The 14776-nt window shown below is 41.2% G+C and overlaps 1 pseudogene; it reads right to left on the bottom strand.

Moving 5' to 3' along the window:
* Nucleotides 1-12794: 12794 nt before the first annotated feature.
* LOC113938289 lies at nt 12795-13308 on the bottom strand (annotated as a pseudogene).
* Nucleotides 13309-14776: the final 1468 nt, after the last annotated feature.

Here is a 14776-nt window from a genome sequence, read left to right as displayed (position 1 = left end):
TTGAGTAGTATCATCCCTCGGATTCATTTTACAGCAGTTTAGAAATTATTTAAGTACATGATCTCCCAAGGATTAAAAGACTGATCTCTGAGTGTGATATAGCAGTGTGTGTGTGTGTGTGTGTGTGTGTGTGTGTGTGTGTGTACACATTTGCAGCTTATAGTGGTTATGTGAATATTCATGTTGCACAGAGACTGGAGGGAATGAAGCAGCATAAATATGTTTTAATGCAAGGAAGAATATGAAACTCATGAATAGCAGAATGAAGCAAAACTCAACACAACCTTTGCTGTAAAATGAAAATTTGATATTTTCCCAACCCCTGGTGTGTTGTATACTGTTATTGTTTTTATTTTTTTAACCACAATCTGTCTTCTCTCTCTCTTCCTTCCTCATTTTTCATTTGGAGGCTTACTTTGGGTTGTATGTGTGTGCTGCAGAAGTTGGGGTGATTATCTTTTGTTGAAAGGAGGCATGGCTTCAAGATTTGTGAAAGTGTGAAGTTGGTTGTTTTCCTGTGTTCTCTTGTATTTGGACAGCTGTCTTGTCCACAGGTTGTGTGGGGTAAGAGATGACCTGTGAGGCTCCTTCTCATCAGGGAATTGATTTGCTTACTGATTCATCTGAAGTCTCCTTTCTTCTTTCTTAACACAAAACTGGATCAATTGCCTACTATGTGCTTAAAACTGGAGATGTAAAGAGGAATAAGATGCCATCCCAACCCTTAAGGGCTCATATATAGTAGAAGAACGCATGGTCTGTAATTTCCATCTCCACTGATAGCTCTCACTCTGATTTTTATTGTAATGTGAGCATATAAGAAAAGTCATAATGGTTATTTGAGAGCAATTTCATTTTCTGGTTATATAGTGTTTACTCAAACTAGGGCACGGATGTGTGTGTGTGTGTTTGCGTGTGTGTGTGCGTGTGTGTGTGTGTGTGTGTGTGTGTGCTGAAGGCTTTGAGTAACAACTTAAGTGATATTCATAAGCCAGATTTCTGGTCTCCAGAGAAAGGCAGTTCTCAGGGCAAAGTATGATGTGTTTGGGTAAGTGGGTTTATGTCTTAAAATGAGTATGTTAAAATACATCCAGGGATCTTTAAGGAGGCTGCCTTACTGGGAATCTTCTGGCTCTTAAAATTGAACTTTACATTTTCTCTGTATTTTGATTCTGGAGAGATAAATTTTCTTTCTAAAGTTTTACAGGCATGAGGCTGTGCTTTGTGGATGCAAAGGTGTGCCAATTCTAGGGGAATCGTTTTCAGACTTCAAAGGGCAAAAATATGATGCTCTATGTGACTAACTGAACATAATTAAAAAAAACCCAACCCCCCAAAAAGCCCTCCCAAAAAACCCAAAGGGCAAAAATACCACCGGGAGGCCTTGTTCACAATGCAAATTCCCACCCTGACTTCTTCACATCTCAAGTTCTGATATGGTAGGTATGGGATGGGGCCTAGTACTCTGTATTTAAACAAACTCCTCTAAGTGATTCTGATTTAGGTGGTCTGTGGCTGTGCCGCCGATCACTGGCATAACATTTATTCATTTTGATCATACAGGTGTAAGCCTATATACTATGTGTTTTAAAAGTGTTTTGAAATCTATGATTGAAAGACTGCTATGCCAAGTTACTAGTTTCACAATCTAACAAATGAATAGAAGACTCATGAGGCCAATTACATAATGTTCAAGAATTTAGGCTCTGTAGTCAGACTGCCTGAGCTTTAATTCCTATTCCTGTGGCTGCTGGCAGCAGGTCCTTGGGCAACTCAACCTCTCCACACCTCAGTTTCCTCAACTGTAGAAGAGGGATAATAATAATAATATTAATAATAATAACAATACCAAGTAGTTAGGTTATTGTGAGGATTAAACGAAGTAATTTATACAAAATGCTTATCACAGGGCCTGGCACAGATTAAATGTTCGAAAAAGTTTGGATGCCAATGATATTTGTGCAAATAACAGCAAACAAAAATTACAGTAAAGGGAATTGCATATTTTTATGTCACAACTTTCTTCCTAGGTAACTGTGAGCACTTTGCAAAGAATATCAAGTTAATTAGCACAGATTCCCCAGGAGATAGTCAAGGGTTCTTTAGCCACTTTACAGTAGCCCCTTTGAACTGCTTATGTCATATTTCTGTTAAATCCTGTTGATAGTGGCTTTATCCCATTGGGTGGGTGTCTAGGTCTCTTCCAACTCTGGCCACATAGACTGATTTCACTCAGAGATGAGTAGGGTGTATCTTCCTCCTCCAGGGTGTGCCCACATTTTCTTTTGATGAGATTGTCATTTACTTGATAAAGTGGAACAGATGATCTCTGTTGATCATGATTAATGCAATCAACAGTCATGGCTTGGAGAAAATGGCTGCTATGGTCTCTGATCAATAACTGCAGGGAACAGAGGATTTGTGGGATGAATGGTGGCACCTCCTTCAGGGATACTGGGCTTTTTGACTTTGTTTAGGTTTCTTTATGCCCATGTACCTCTCCTCTAAATAAGTGTAAGCCTTATTTAAAGTGAAAGTTGGAGATTGGCTTGATTTAAGATGGCCTGTTTCCCAGGCAAAATGCCAGCATAGACTGGATTTTTGGTTTTCTTGCTAATTGAATTGAAGTATTACCAGAATGAGAAATGATGAACAGATTTATTGTTATTTCTGTCTCATACTAAGCTCTTCTCCAGTGGTCCTCAAACTGCTGCCCACTGGAATCCCAAACTTTTTTCAAACTCCAGAGTTCTGATTTAATTTGTCAGGGGTTTGACCTTGAGACTAGGAATTTTTTTTCTCACACACAAGTGCTTTATTGACTACAATAGTAGATTGACACGTACATAAAACGCTGTGACAGAGGTGACAACCTCAGGCCACTGGCAGCTACTAGTACCCTCCATAATGTTTTATGATCTCCGAAATTGTTTGGGAAATCATCAGTGATCCAGTGACAAAAAAAAATGATGAACGTGGTGGTCAGAAGGAGGCCAAGACCAGGGCCCAGATGTTCAGGCACTTGGCGGTGGAGGCCTAGGTCTGGGCCCCAATCATGTCACCCACCATCTTCTAGTCCCTAGACTTCATGGAGTAGGCAAAGGCCATGAAGCCCAGGCAGCACCAGTTCATGAACATGGTGGGCACGGCTGTCTCACTACGGATGTTGATCACAGTGGTTGTCACGGGAGCTGAGCTCTGGGGCACCCCGAGTACAGCCACCTCGCACTCCTCCTTGAGCATCTCATAGGTCAGGGGGACGCTGTTGTGGGCACCCAGGAAGAAGTGCTGGGAGTTGTGGCTCATGGTGGGAGTTGGAGCACCTGTGGTGTGGATGTCCGACAGTGCTGTGGGCCCTCGAGACTAGGAATTTGAAATGCTCCTCAGGTGATTCCAGTATTCATCCAAGATTGAGAACATCTGCTTTACAGGATAATTTCACACATTCTCATCTTGGGCTTTTTATGTGCACATTCCCTGATATGTCCAATTTGTCTTCCCAGAGTTTTCACATTGCGAACTTTTAAAAATAAAGAGACATTAAAAATTACTTTAAACCAGTGGTTCTCAACCAGGGCTGATTTTGCTCCTCAGGGGACATTTGGCAATGTCTTGAGACATTTTTGATTGTTACAACTGGGCCAGGGGAAAGTGTATCCTACTGGAACCTAGTGGGTAGACACCAGGGATGCTGCTAAACATCCTCCATGCACAGAAGAGCTCCCATAACAAGGAAGTATCCTGTCCAAGATGTCAGTAGTGCCAAGGTTGAGAAACCCTGCCTTAGACTTAATCCTCTCATTTACAAATGGGAAAATATGGTCCAGAGAGAATAGCTTGATTTGGCCAAAGATTTACAAATAATTATTGACAGAATAAAATTATTAACAATTGTAGCATTATAGTGGAACCCTGCGCTTATACTTACCCATCCTTTGAACCTACAGCTGTAGGGAAATTTGTTATCCATCTTATTTCCTTTTCCCTCTCAACTATCCCCAGGTTCTCAATGGTAGTGATTTGTTTCCTGTATTTTAGTTTTTCAAATGTCTTAAAACAAAACAAAACAAAACAAAAAACAAAACAAAATACTAAGGTAAATTGCTCAATCTCAAAAGGCATCACCTTTTTTTTTCTTTCTCTAGAATGGCATTATAACAACTTGGTGCTGGGCTTGGGTTATTTTATTCTAATTGGTAGCTTTAGTTGGGAGTTACATAACCCTATGATATTTTTTTAAATTTTTTATTGTTATGTTAATCATCGTATGTTACATCATTAGTTTTTGATGTAGTGTTCCATGATTCATTGTTTGTGCATAACACCCAGTGCTCCACGCAGAATGTGCCCTCTTTAATACCCATCACCAGGCTAACCCATCCGCCCACCCCCCTCCCCTCTAGAACCCTCAGTTTTTTTTCAGAGTCCATCGTCTCTCATGGTTCATCTCCCCCTTCGATTTCCCCCCTTCATTCTTCCCCTCCTGCTATCTTCTTCTTTTTTTTTCTTAACATATATTGCATTATTGTTTCAGAAGTACAGATCTGTGATTCAACAGACTTGCACAATTCACAGCGCTCACCATAGAACATACCCTCCCCAGTGTCTATCACTCAGCCACCCCATCCCTCCCACCCCCCACCACACCAGCAACACTCAGTTTGTTTCCTGAGATTAAGAATTCCTCATATCAGTGAGGTCATATGATACATGTCTTTCTCTGATTGACTTATTTCACTCAGCATAACACACTCCAGTTCCATCCACGTTGTTGCAAATGGCAAGATCTCATTCCTTTTGATGGCTGCATAATATTCCATTGTGTATATATACCACTTCTTCTTTATCCATTCATCTGTCGATGGACATCTTGGCTCTTTCCACAGTTTGGCTATTGTGGACATTGCTGCTATGAACATTGGGGTGCATGGACCCCTTCGGATCCCTACATTTGTATCTTTGTGGTAAATACCCAGTAGTGCAATTGCTGGATTGTATGGTAGCTCTATTTTCAACTGTTTGAGGAACCTCCATACTGTTTTCGAGTGGCTGCACCAGCTTGCATTCCCACCAACAGTGTAGGAGGGTTCCCCTTTCTCTGCATCCCCGCCAACATCTGTCGTTTCCTGACTTGTTAATTTTAGCCGTTCTGACTGGTGTGAGGTGGTATCTCATTGAGGTTTTGATTTGGATTTCCCTGATGCCGAGCGATGTTGAGCACTTTTTCATGTGTCTGTTGTCCATTTGGATGTCTTCTTTGGAAAAATGTCTGTTCATGTCTTCTGCCCATTTCTTGATTGGATTATTTGTTCTTTAGGTGTTGAGTTTGATAAGTTCTTTATAGATTTTGGATACTAGCCCTTTATCCAATGTCATTTGCAAATATTTTCTCCCATTCTGTCAGTTGTCTTTTGGTTTTGTGGACTGTTTCTTTTGCTGTGCAAAAGCTTTTTATCTTGATGAAGTCCCAATAGTTCATTTTTGCCCTTGCTTCCCTTGCCTTTGGCGATGTTTTTAGTAAGAAGTTGCTGTGGCTGAGGTCAAGAGGTTGCTACCTGTGTTCTTTAGGATTTTGATGGACTCCTGTCTCACGTTTAGGTCTTTCAACCATTTGGAGTCTATTTTTGTGTGTGGTGTAAGGAAACGGTCCAGTTTCATTCTTCTGCATGTGGCTGTCCAATTTTCCCAACACCATTTGTTGAAGAGACTGTCTTTTTTCCATTGGACATTCTTTCCTGCTTTGTCAAAAATTAGTTGACCATAGAGTTGAGGGTCCATTTCTGGGTTCTCTATTCTGTTCCATTGATCTATGTGTCTGTTTTTGTGCCAGTCCCATACCGTCTTGATGATGACAGCTTTGTAATAGAGCTGGAAGTCCGGAATTGTGATGCCGCCAGCTTTGCTTTCCTTTTTCAATATTCTTCTGGCTATTTGGGGTCTCTTCTGGTTCCAAACAAATTTTAGGATTATTTGTTCCATTTCTTTGAAAAAGGTGGATGGTATTTTGATGGGGATTGCATTGAATGTGTAGATTGCTCTAGGTAGCATTGACATCTTCACAATGTTTGTTCTTCCAATCCATGAGCATGGAACGTTTTTCCATTTCTTTGTGTCTTCTTCAATTTCTTGCATATTTTATAGTTTTCTGAGTACAGATCGTTTGCCTCTTTGGTTAAATTTATTCCTAGGTATCTTATGGTTTTGGGTGCAATTGTAAATGGGATCGAGTCCTTGATTTGTCTCTCTTCTGTCTGGTTGTTGGTGTATAGGAATGTCACTGATTTCTGTGCATTGATTTTATATCCTGCCACTTTACTGAATTCCTGTAGGAGTTCTAACAGTTTTGGGGTGGAGTCTTTTGGGTTTTCCACATAAAGTATCCTATCATCTGCAAAGAGTGAGAGTTTGACTTCCTCTTTGCTGATTTGGACGCCTTTGATTTCTTTTTGTTGTCTGATTGCTGTGGCTAGGACTTCTAATACAATGTTGAATAGCAGTGGTGATAGTGGACATCCCTGCCGTGTTCCAATTGACCTTAGGGGAAAAGCTTCCCCATTGAGAATGATATTCGCTGTAGGTTTTTCACAGATGGCTTTTATGATATTGAGGTATGTACTCTCTATCCCTATACTCTGAAGAGTTTTGATCAAGAAAGGATGCTGTACTTTGTCAAATGCTTTTTCTGCACCTGTTGAGAGGATCATATGATTCTTGTTCTTTCTTTTGTTAATGTATCATGTTGATTGATTTGCGGATGTTGAACCAACCTTGCAGCCCAGGGATAAATCCCACTTGGTCGTGGTGAATAATTCTTTTAATGTACTGTTGGATCCTATTGCCTAGTATTTTGGTGAGAATTTTTGCATCCATGTTCATCAAGGATATTGGTCTGTTATTCTCCTTTTTGATGGGTTCTTTGGTTTGGGGATCAAGGTAGTGGTGGCCTCATAAAATGAGTTTGGAAGTTTTCCTTCCATTTCTATTTTTTGGAACAGTTTCAGGAGAATAGGTATTAATTCTTCTTGAAATGTGTGATAGAATTCCCCTGGGAAGCCATCTGGCCCTGGGCTTTTGTTTGTTGGGAGATTTTTGATGACTGCTTCAATTTCCTCAGTGGTTATAGGACTGTTCAGGTTTTCTATTTCTTCCTGGTTCAATTTTGGTAGTTGATACATCTCTAGGAATGCACCCATTTCTTCCAGGTTATCTAATTTGCTGGCATAGAGTTGCTCATAATATGTTCTTATAATTGTTTGTATTTCTTTGGTGTTGGTTGTAATCTCTTCTCTTTCATTCATGATTTTGTTGATTTGGGTCATTTCCTTTTTCTTTTTTATAAGTCTGGCCAGGGGTTTATCAATCTTGTTAATTCTTTCAAAGAACCAGCTCCTAGTTTCGTTGATCTGTTCTACTGTTCTTTTGGTTTCTATTTCATGGATTTCTGCTCTGATCTTTATTATTTCTCTTCTCCTGCTGGGTTTAGGCTTTATCTGCTGTTTTTTCTCTAGCTCCTTTAGGTGTAGGGTTAGGTTGTGTATTTCAGACCTTTCTTGTTTCTTGAGAAAGGCTTGTATGGCTATATACTTTCTTCTCAGGACTGCCTTTGCTATATCCCAAAGATTTTGAACATTTGTGTTTTCATTTTCATTGGTTCCCATGAATTTTTTAAATTCTTCTTTAATTTCCTGGTTGACCCATTCATTCTTTAGTAGGATGCTCTTTAGCCTCCATGTATTTGAGTTCTTTCCGACTTTCCTCTTGTGATTGAGTTCTAGTTTCAAAGCACTGTGGTCTGAAAATATGCAGGGAATAATCCCAATCTTTTCGTACCGGTTGAGACCTGATTTGTGACCGAGGATGTGATCAATTCTGGAGAATGTTCCATGGGCACTAGAGGAGAATGTGTATTCCGTTGCTTTGGGATGGAATGTTCTGAATATGTCTGTGAAGTCCATCTGGTCCAGTGTGTCATTTAAAGTCTTTATTTCCTTGTTGATCTTTTGCTTAGATGATCTGTCCATTTCAGTCAGGGGGGTGTTAAAGTCCCCCACTGTTATTGTATTTTTGTCAGTGTGTTTCTTTGCTTTTGTTATTAATTGCCTTATATAATTGGCTGCTCCCATGTTCGGGGCATAGATATTTACAATTGTTAGATCTTCTTGTTGGATAGACCCTTTAAGTAGGATATAGTATCCTTCTTCATCTCTTATTACAGTCTTTGCTTTAAAATCTAATTTGTCTGATAGAAGGATTGCCACCCCAGCTTTCTTCTGGTGTCCATTAGCATGGTAAATGGTTTTCCACCCCCTCACTTTCAATGTGGGGGTGTCTTTGGGTCTAAAATGAGTCTCTTGCAGACAGCATATCGATGGGTCTTGGTTTTTAATCCAATCTGATAGCCTGTGTCTTTTGATTGGGGCATTTAGCCCATTTACATTCAGGGTAACTATTGAAAGATATGAATTTAGTGCCATTGTATTGCCTGTAGGGTGACTGTTACTGTATATTGTCTGTGTTCCTTTCTGATCTATGCTACTTTTAGGCTCTCTCTTTGCTTAGAGGACCCCTTTCAATATTTCTTGGAGGGCTGGTTTCGTGTTTGCAAATTCCTTTAGTTTTTGTTTGTCCTGGAAGCTTTTTCTCTCTCCTTCAACTTTCAATGAGAGCCTAGCTGGATATAGTATTCTTGGCTGCATATTTTTCTCGTTTAGTGCTCTGAAGATATCATGCCAGTCCTTTCTGGCCTGCCAGGTCTCTGTGGATAGGTCTGTTGCCAATCTAATGTTTCTACCATTGTAGGTTACATATCTCTTCTCCAGAGCTGCTTTCAGGATTTTCTCTTTGTCTCTGAGACTCGTAAGTTTTACTATTAGATGTCGGAGTGTTGACCTATTTTTATTGATTTTGAGAGGGGTTCTCTGTGCCTCCTGGATTTTGATGCCTGTTTCCTTCCCCACTTTAGGGAAGTTCTCTGCTATTATTTGCTCCAATATACCTTCTGCCCCTCTCTCTCTTTCTTCTTCTTCTGGGATCCCAATTATTCTAATGTTGTTTTGTCTTATCGTAACGCTTATCTCTCGAATTCTGCCCTCGTGATCCTGTAGCTGTTTCTCTCTTTTTCTCAGCTTCTATATTTTCCATCATTTGGTCTTCTATATCACTGATTCTTCTGCCTCATTTATCCTAGCAGTTAGCGACCCCATTTTTGATTGCACCTCATTAATAGCCTTTTTGATTTCAACTTGGTTAGATTTTAGTTCTTTTATTTCTCCAGAAAGAGTTTCTCTAATAACTTCCACGCTTTTTTCATGCCCAGCTAGTATCTTTAAAGTCATGATTCTGAACTCTAGGTCCGACATCGTACTAATGTCTGTATTGAGGAGGTCCCTGGCAGATGGTACTACCTCTTGTTCTTTTTGCTGAGGTGATTTTTTTTGTCTTTTCATTTTGTCCAGAGGAGAATAGATGAATGAGAGAACAAAATGCTAACAGGTTAACAACGTCCCCAGCAAAGATACTCTAATCAAATCAGAAAAGACCTGAAACCAGGGGAAAAGAAAGGGAAAGAAAGAAAAAAGAAAAAGAAAAAGAAAAAGATAAAAACAAACAAAAACAGAACAAAACATAAAAAACAGAATATGATCAAATATGATCAGGCTAGTGTATAGATCAGTGCCACACACTAGATTTTGGGCGTATTTTGGTCTGATAGAAGAAAGTGCCTCCTAAAATTTTAAAGGAAGAAAGACATATATGTACAAAATAAGGGTTGATACAATGAAGGGATGGAAGATGACTGTAAAGATGAAAATTATAAAAGATTTTATAAAAGGAATTGATAAAAAGTTGTTTGAAAAAAGAAAGAAGATTTAAAAAAAAAGGAAAAAAAAGGAGAGAATGTGATCAGGCATGAGACTAGAACAAAGCCATACAGTAGTGATTTAGGGTATATTTTGATCTGTTAGGAAAAACTGTATCTCAAAATTTTAAAGAGAGAACAACTCATATATATATGCCAAAAATAAGGGTAACTACTATGAAGGGATAAAATATGATTCTAAAAATGAAAAATAAAAGTTTTTTTAAAAAAGGGATTGATAAGATGTTGGTTGAAAAAGGGAAAAAGAAAAATAAAAAAAAAACAGTTAAAAAATTAACTTTGAAAAACTAATGAATCATGGTAAAAAAGCCATGAATTCTATGTGCAGTGTTCCCCTAGCGCTGGAGTTCTCCCGTTCTCCTTGATGGGTAAACTTAGTCTTGGCTTGCTTGGCTGTTCGTGCTGATCTTCTGGGGGAGGGGCCTGTTGCCGTGGTTCCCAAATGTCTTTGCCGGAGGCGGAATTGCCCCGCCCTTGTCCGTCTGGGCTAAGCAAGCTGCTGTGTTTGCTCTCAGGAGCTTTTGTTCCCTGCAAGCTCTCAGTACAGCTTTGGAGGACCAGAGTGAAAATGGTGGCCTCCCAATCTCCACCTGGAGAAGCTGAGAACTCGGGGCCCCGCTTCTCAGTGCGCCCCCAGAGAAAAGCAGTCGCTCCCATCTCCCCGGTCTCCGGCCGCACTCCGTGCTTACCTGACCTGTGACCAAGCGTTTCTATGTCTGGCACCCGACCCCGTGTGGATTCTCCAAACCCAGGAGATCCCTGCAGTGCGCACCTGCGCTGCTCCTCCCGGGGGAGGAAGGGGAGTCTCCCCAGCTCTGCCGCTTGTTGGGTCCCTGCTGGAGGAGCTGTGGCCCGAGTGGGCCGCGGATCACAGTTTGTGGCAACCCCGAGCTGAGAGCCCGCTCCTTGGCTCTGTCTCTGTAGCCAGCTTCCCTGCTCCGATACCTGGGAGCTCTGCCGCACTCAGGCACCCCTGGTCTTTCTGTGACCCTGAGGGTCCTGAGACCACACTGTCCCGCGAGGGTTCCACCCCCCTCTTAGCCACTGGAACGATGTCCCTCAGTGGAGCCGACTTCTAAAAGTTCTGATTTTGTGCTCCGCGGCTCTATCACTTGTCAGAAGCGGCTGACGGAGGCCCCCTCCCCCGCTGTCTATCCTGAATATCGCTTGGGATTCACTTCTCCGCACGTCCTACCTTCCAGTAAGTGGTCGCTTCTCTGTTCAGAGAGTTGTTGCTATTCTTTTCTTCGATCTCCTGTTGAGTTCGTAGGTGTTCAGAATGGTTTGATCCCTATTCAGCTGAATTCCTGAGACCAGACGAAATCCAGGTCTCCTACTCCTCTGCCATCTTGCTCCCGACGACATAACCGTATGATTAATTTCAAAAATGGCCAAATGAGGTAATTGTTACTTCATAAATCTACTTTGGTGAGCAAAATATTTGTAATTTAGGCACCCACAAAATGAAATTATAAAACGCCTCCTTGCTGATGAAAAGGACGGCGGAGTCTCCCCAAACCAACTTTAGAGGACGGTATATCCGTGTGTGCGCGCACGTGCCCATATGTGCATGCATGCATATATATGGGCTTGCGTGCTGCTGGGGTGCAGCCTCTCAGCCCCAGAACTGCTTGAGGATAGTTTGGGAAGGTGGTGGAGACTGAATTCAAGAGCTGTGAGTCTGAATTCTTTTATTTACATATTTTCTCATTGTCCCATTCTTTACCTCAGCTAAAGTGGGGGTAACTTGTGGTTATTTCTGAAAGGTAGGATTTGATATTATGCCTGTTTAAAATATATGTTTTTACTTCTCATTTTTTCCTTTTTCTGAAAACGTTTTTGTAGTGAAACCGTTTAATCAAATACCGTTACTTCAGAATGACCTGGGAGCTGAAAACACTCAGGCGTCATTACCAGAGATTGTGTTTTGATTGGTTTGGGGTGGGGTCGTGGAATGGATACTGTTTAGAGTTTCCCCAGTTGATTCTTATGTACAGCTGGGAACAAGAATCCCAGTCTAGGGGAGTGGTTCTTATACTTGTCTGCGGGTTGTAAGCCCCTGTGGAACTTCAGACAACAATGATGGCCAGTTCCACCTGCAGAGGTTCTGATTTAATTGACCTGGAGTGCGGCTGGGCGTTTTTGGAACATTAAGGATTCCTCAGGTGATTCAGGCATTGGAAGGGCTTGGAGGTATCTCTGAGAAATTTTTTGGGGGGCATCTTATCTTACCAAGCTTCTCCTGTCAATTGAGAATTAATGAGGTGATATTGCTCTAACTTTGAGCACAACTGATCACAGTACTAGAAATAATGGTTAGTCCCCTTTGGGGTGAAGTAACAATCAAAATTACAAAATTACAAGAATTACTAATTATAAAGATAGCTTGCATTTTTAATTGTTGAGAAAAGACAAGCTTGAAGGAGATTTTGCTTATTAAGACTGCTTTACCTTCAGAAACTGTAAGTAGATTCTTAAGGAGTAAGCTGCCTCTGGGGTGCACACAGTCCTACGCAATAGGTACTGATAATTGCATTTTTAGTCTCCAATTACTTTGGCCTTCTCTTTCCTTTTGCCTTTTTTTTGGGGGGTGGGGAGGGCCTCGTTACCCTTGTATCTTAACAGACTCCCACTACTGTGAAACCTAGGTTGAATGCTAGACTTTGTTTTGTTAGACCAGCCTGAAGCTTTCTTGGTGTATTAAAAATATATAATGACTGCCCTCTTTGACATGACAAAAGGCCTTCATGGAGTTGTGAGAGGCTGAGATCTCCAATGTGATGACCACTTGGAAGTTTCTAGGGCTGGGTTTACAGAGATGGGCTTTTTTTTTTTTTTAGCACAAATTTATTTACTAACCAAAGGGATCCTAATTAAATCAACACTTTGAAATAGATGCATATAAAATGTGACAAAGATAATTGAACACAGTAATGAAAAAAAAGCAGTATGGAGATTTGCTCATTGAACTGAGCTTGTTCATCCTCACAGCTAATTCCTGTCCACAATGATGATGGAATTTTTACTCTACTTTTTCATAGACCCGAGTACAGATGACATTATTCATGATGCATTCCACCACTAATTTCCCATTTTCCAATTTTCTTGTGATTGTGCTTTCCTTCCCATCCCATTCCTGATGTTGAACCAACGCGCCATCTGTGAAGTTGCAGACAATCTCAGTTTTTCTGCCATCAGCTGTAGTTTCTTCAAACTTCTCTCCCAGGTTACATAAAAACTTTTGTTTTCAAAGTGCTCTCAGTTTTTATGGTGAGGTTTTTGCCATCAGAAGAGATGATACAATCTGGTTTGGCCATTGCACCCACTTTTCACAGAGCCATTGCCACTCCTACTTCCTTCATGTATTCGTCAAAGCCTTCGCATTCCACTAAGCGCCGTCTTCCTACCAGTTGCTGAATAGTGGCCATGGTGGGCGCAGGCCGGTGGGCCTAGCAAGCAGAGGAGAGTGGGGCGTCGGGAGCGTGGTTTCCCCAGAGATGAACTCTTTAACAGTGAGGCAGGTCCTGGTGAGTCTGAAGAACATCCCAGTCATAGCCATTTCTGGCTTCCTGCTTCTCTACAGAAGCCACTTGGGAGCAGTGTGGCCTTGCCTATAAGGGAAGCTTAGGGAGTCTCCCTGGAACTGACCAGCACATCAGGGAGCTTGGAGCCCCTGACTGATGACAAGTGAAATATTTCACAGAATATAAATCTTTCAAATTGCTAATGCTCCTTTGGTGAGAAATCAGACAGTGGGTAAGGAGTGGGCAGAATCCTTGCATCAGTGAATAAATGTAAAGGATGGAACCTCCTGCCTTTGTTCTGTGATGTGATAGTATGAGGTTTGTGGGAAAGAAGATTCTCTGATTGTGATGGGTTCATTGGTCTGAATGGGTTCCTGAATGGGAGGTACTGGTACCTCTCTTTATCTCAATGACAAAAGAAAAGAAACAAAACATACACACAAGGCGGGGAATGAGAGAGAGAGAGAGAGAGAGAGAGAGAGAGAGAGAGAGAGAGAGAGAAGCTATGCCTGTTGTAATATGACTCAGGGCCTTTCAATTCTGCTTTCATAAGAAATAGTATGAACATTTCAATATATATTTGTGCTGGGTCTTTGAACTACATTCTTTACCATGAATGTGTCTCACTTCCAAGGAGATCACATCTAAATTATTATTTTGCAGAATTATTATAAAGTGTGTGTTATTAGCATTGTGTTTGCATTTTTTTTTTTTTTTTGGCTCTATGTTGTCATGCTTTCATATTCTATTTGAAAGGGAGAGAAGGAAGGATATACAGGGAGTTGGAGGTACAAATCTAGGGAGCAAATGGGCAGAGATACAGGCAAGAGAGAGCAGTGACGACTAGAAAGTTTCCCTCCAAATTACCAAGGTCAAGGAAGGCAGGTATTAAAGTGTGAACCTCTTGGCTTGGTTTGTTGGTTGGTTGTGAATTCTATTTTGAGTGATACCCTTTTCCAGGTATTACTCAACCACAGCATTTGCTCAGTCCCATTGCAGATATGAATCTCTTACTGAAAATAAACCCAACTTTGGGAGAGTAGGAGGAGGAGTTGTAGGGAGAATAAACAGGTCTTGCTGGCAGCTTCAGCCTTTCCCTTAAAGCACGAGGAGGTAAGGACCACCTAACTGCCAGCTCTACTATTAAGCACCTGGGGTGAATTCCGTATATTGTAGGATGCACTCACACCCTAGAGATCCAAGGCTCACAGCCAGCCATGACCAAGTACATGAGCCTGCCTGTCTCCCTTGTTGTTCCTATCTCCAAAGGTCAGAACTAGCTGGTTCCAGTTGGGCCAAGTGATACTGGCAGTCTTAGGAGTTTCCACATCCTAGGCTAGAAGAAGCTCCCCTATGCTCTGGGGGGTGATCT

The sequence above is a fragment of the Zalophus californianus genome, chromosome 8 (assembly GCF_009762305.2).
Source record: "Zalophus californianus isolate mZalCal1 chromosome 8, mZalCal1.pri.v2, whole genome shotgun sequence".
Classification (NCBI taxonomy): Eukaryota; Metazoa; Chordata; class Mammalia; order Carnivora; family Otariidae; genus Zalophus; species Zalophus californianus.
Note: the sequence above shows the minus strand (reverse complement) of the source record. Positions and strands in the feature narration are given on the sequence as shown.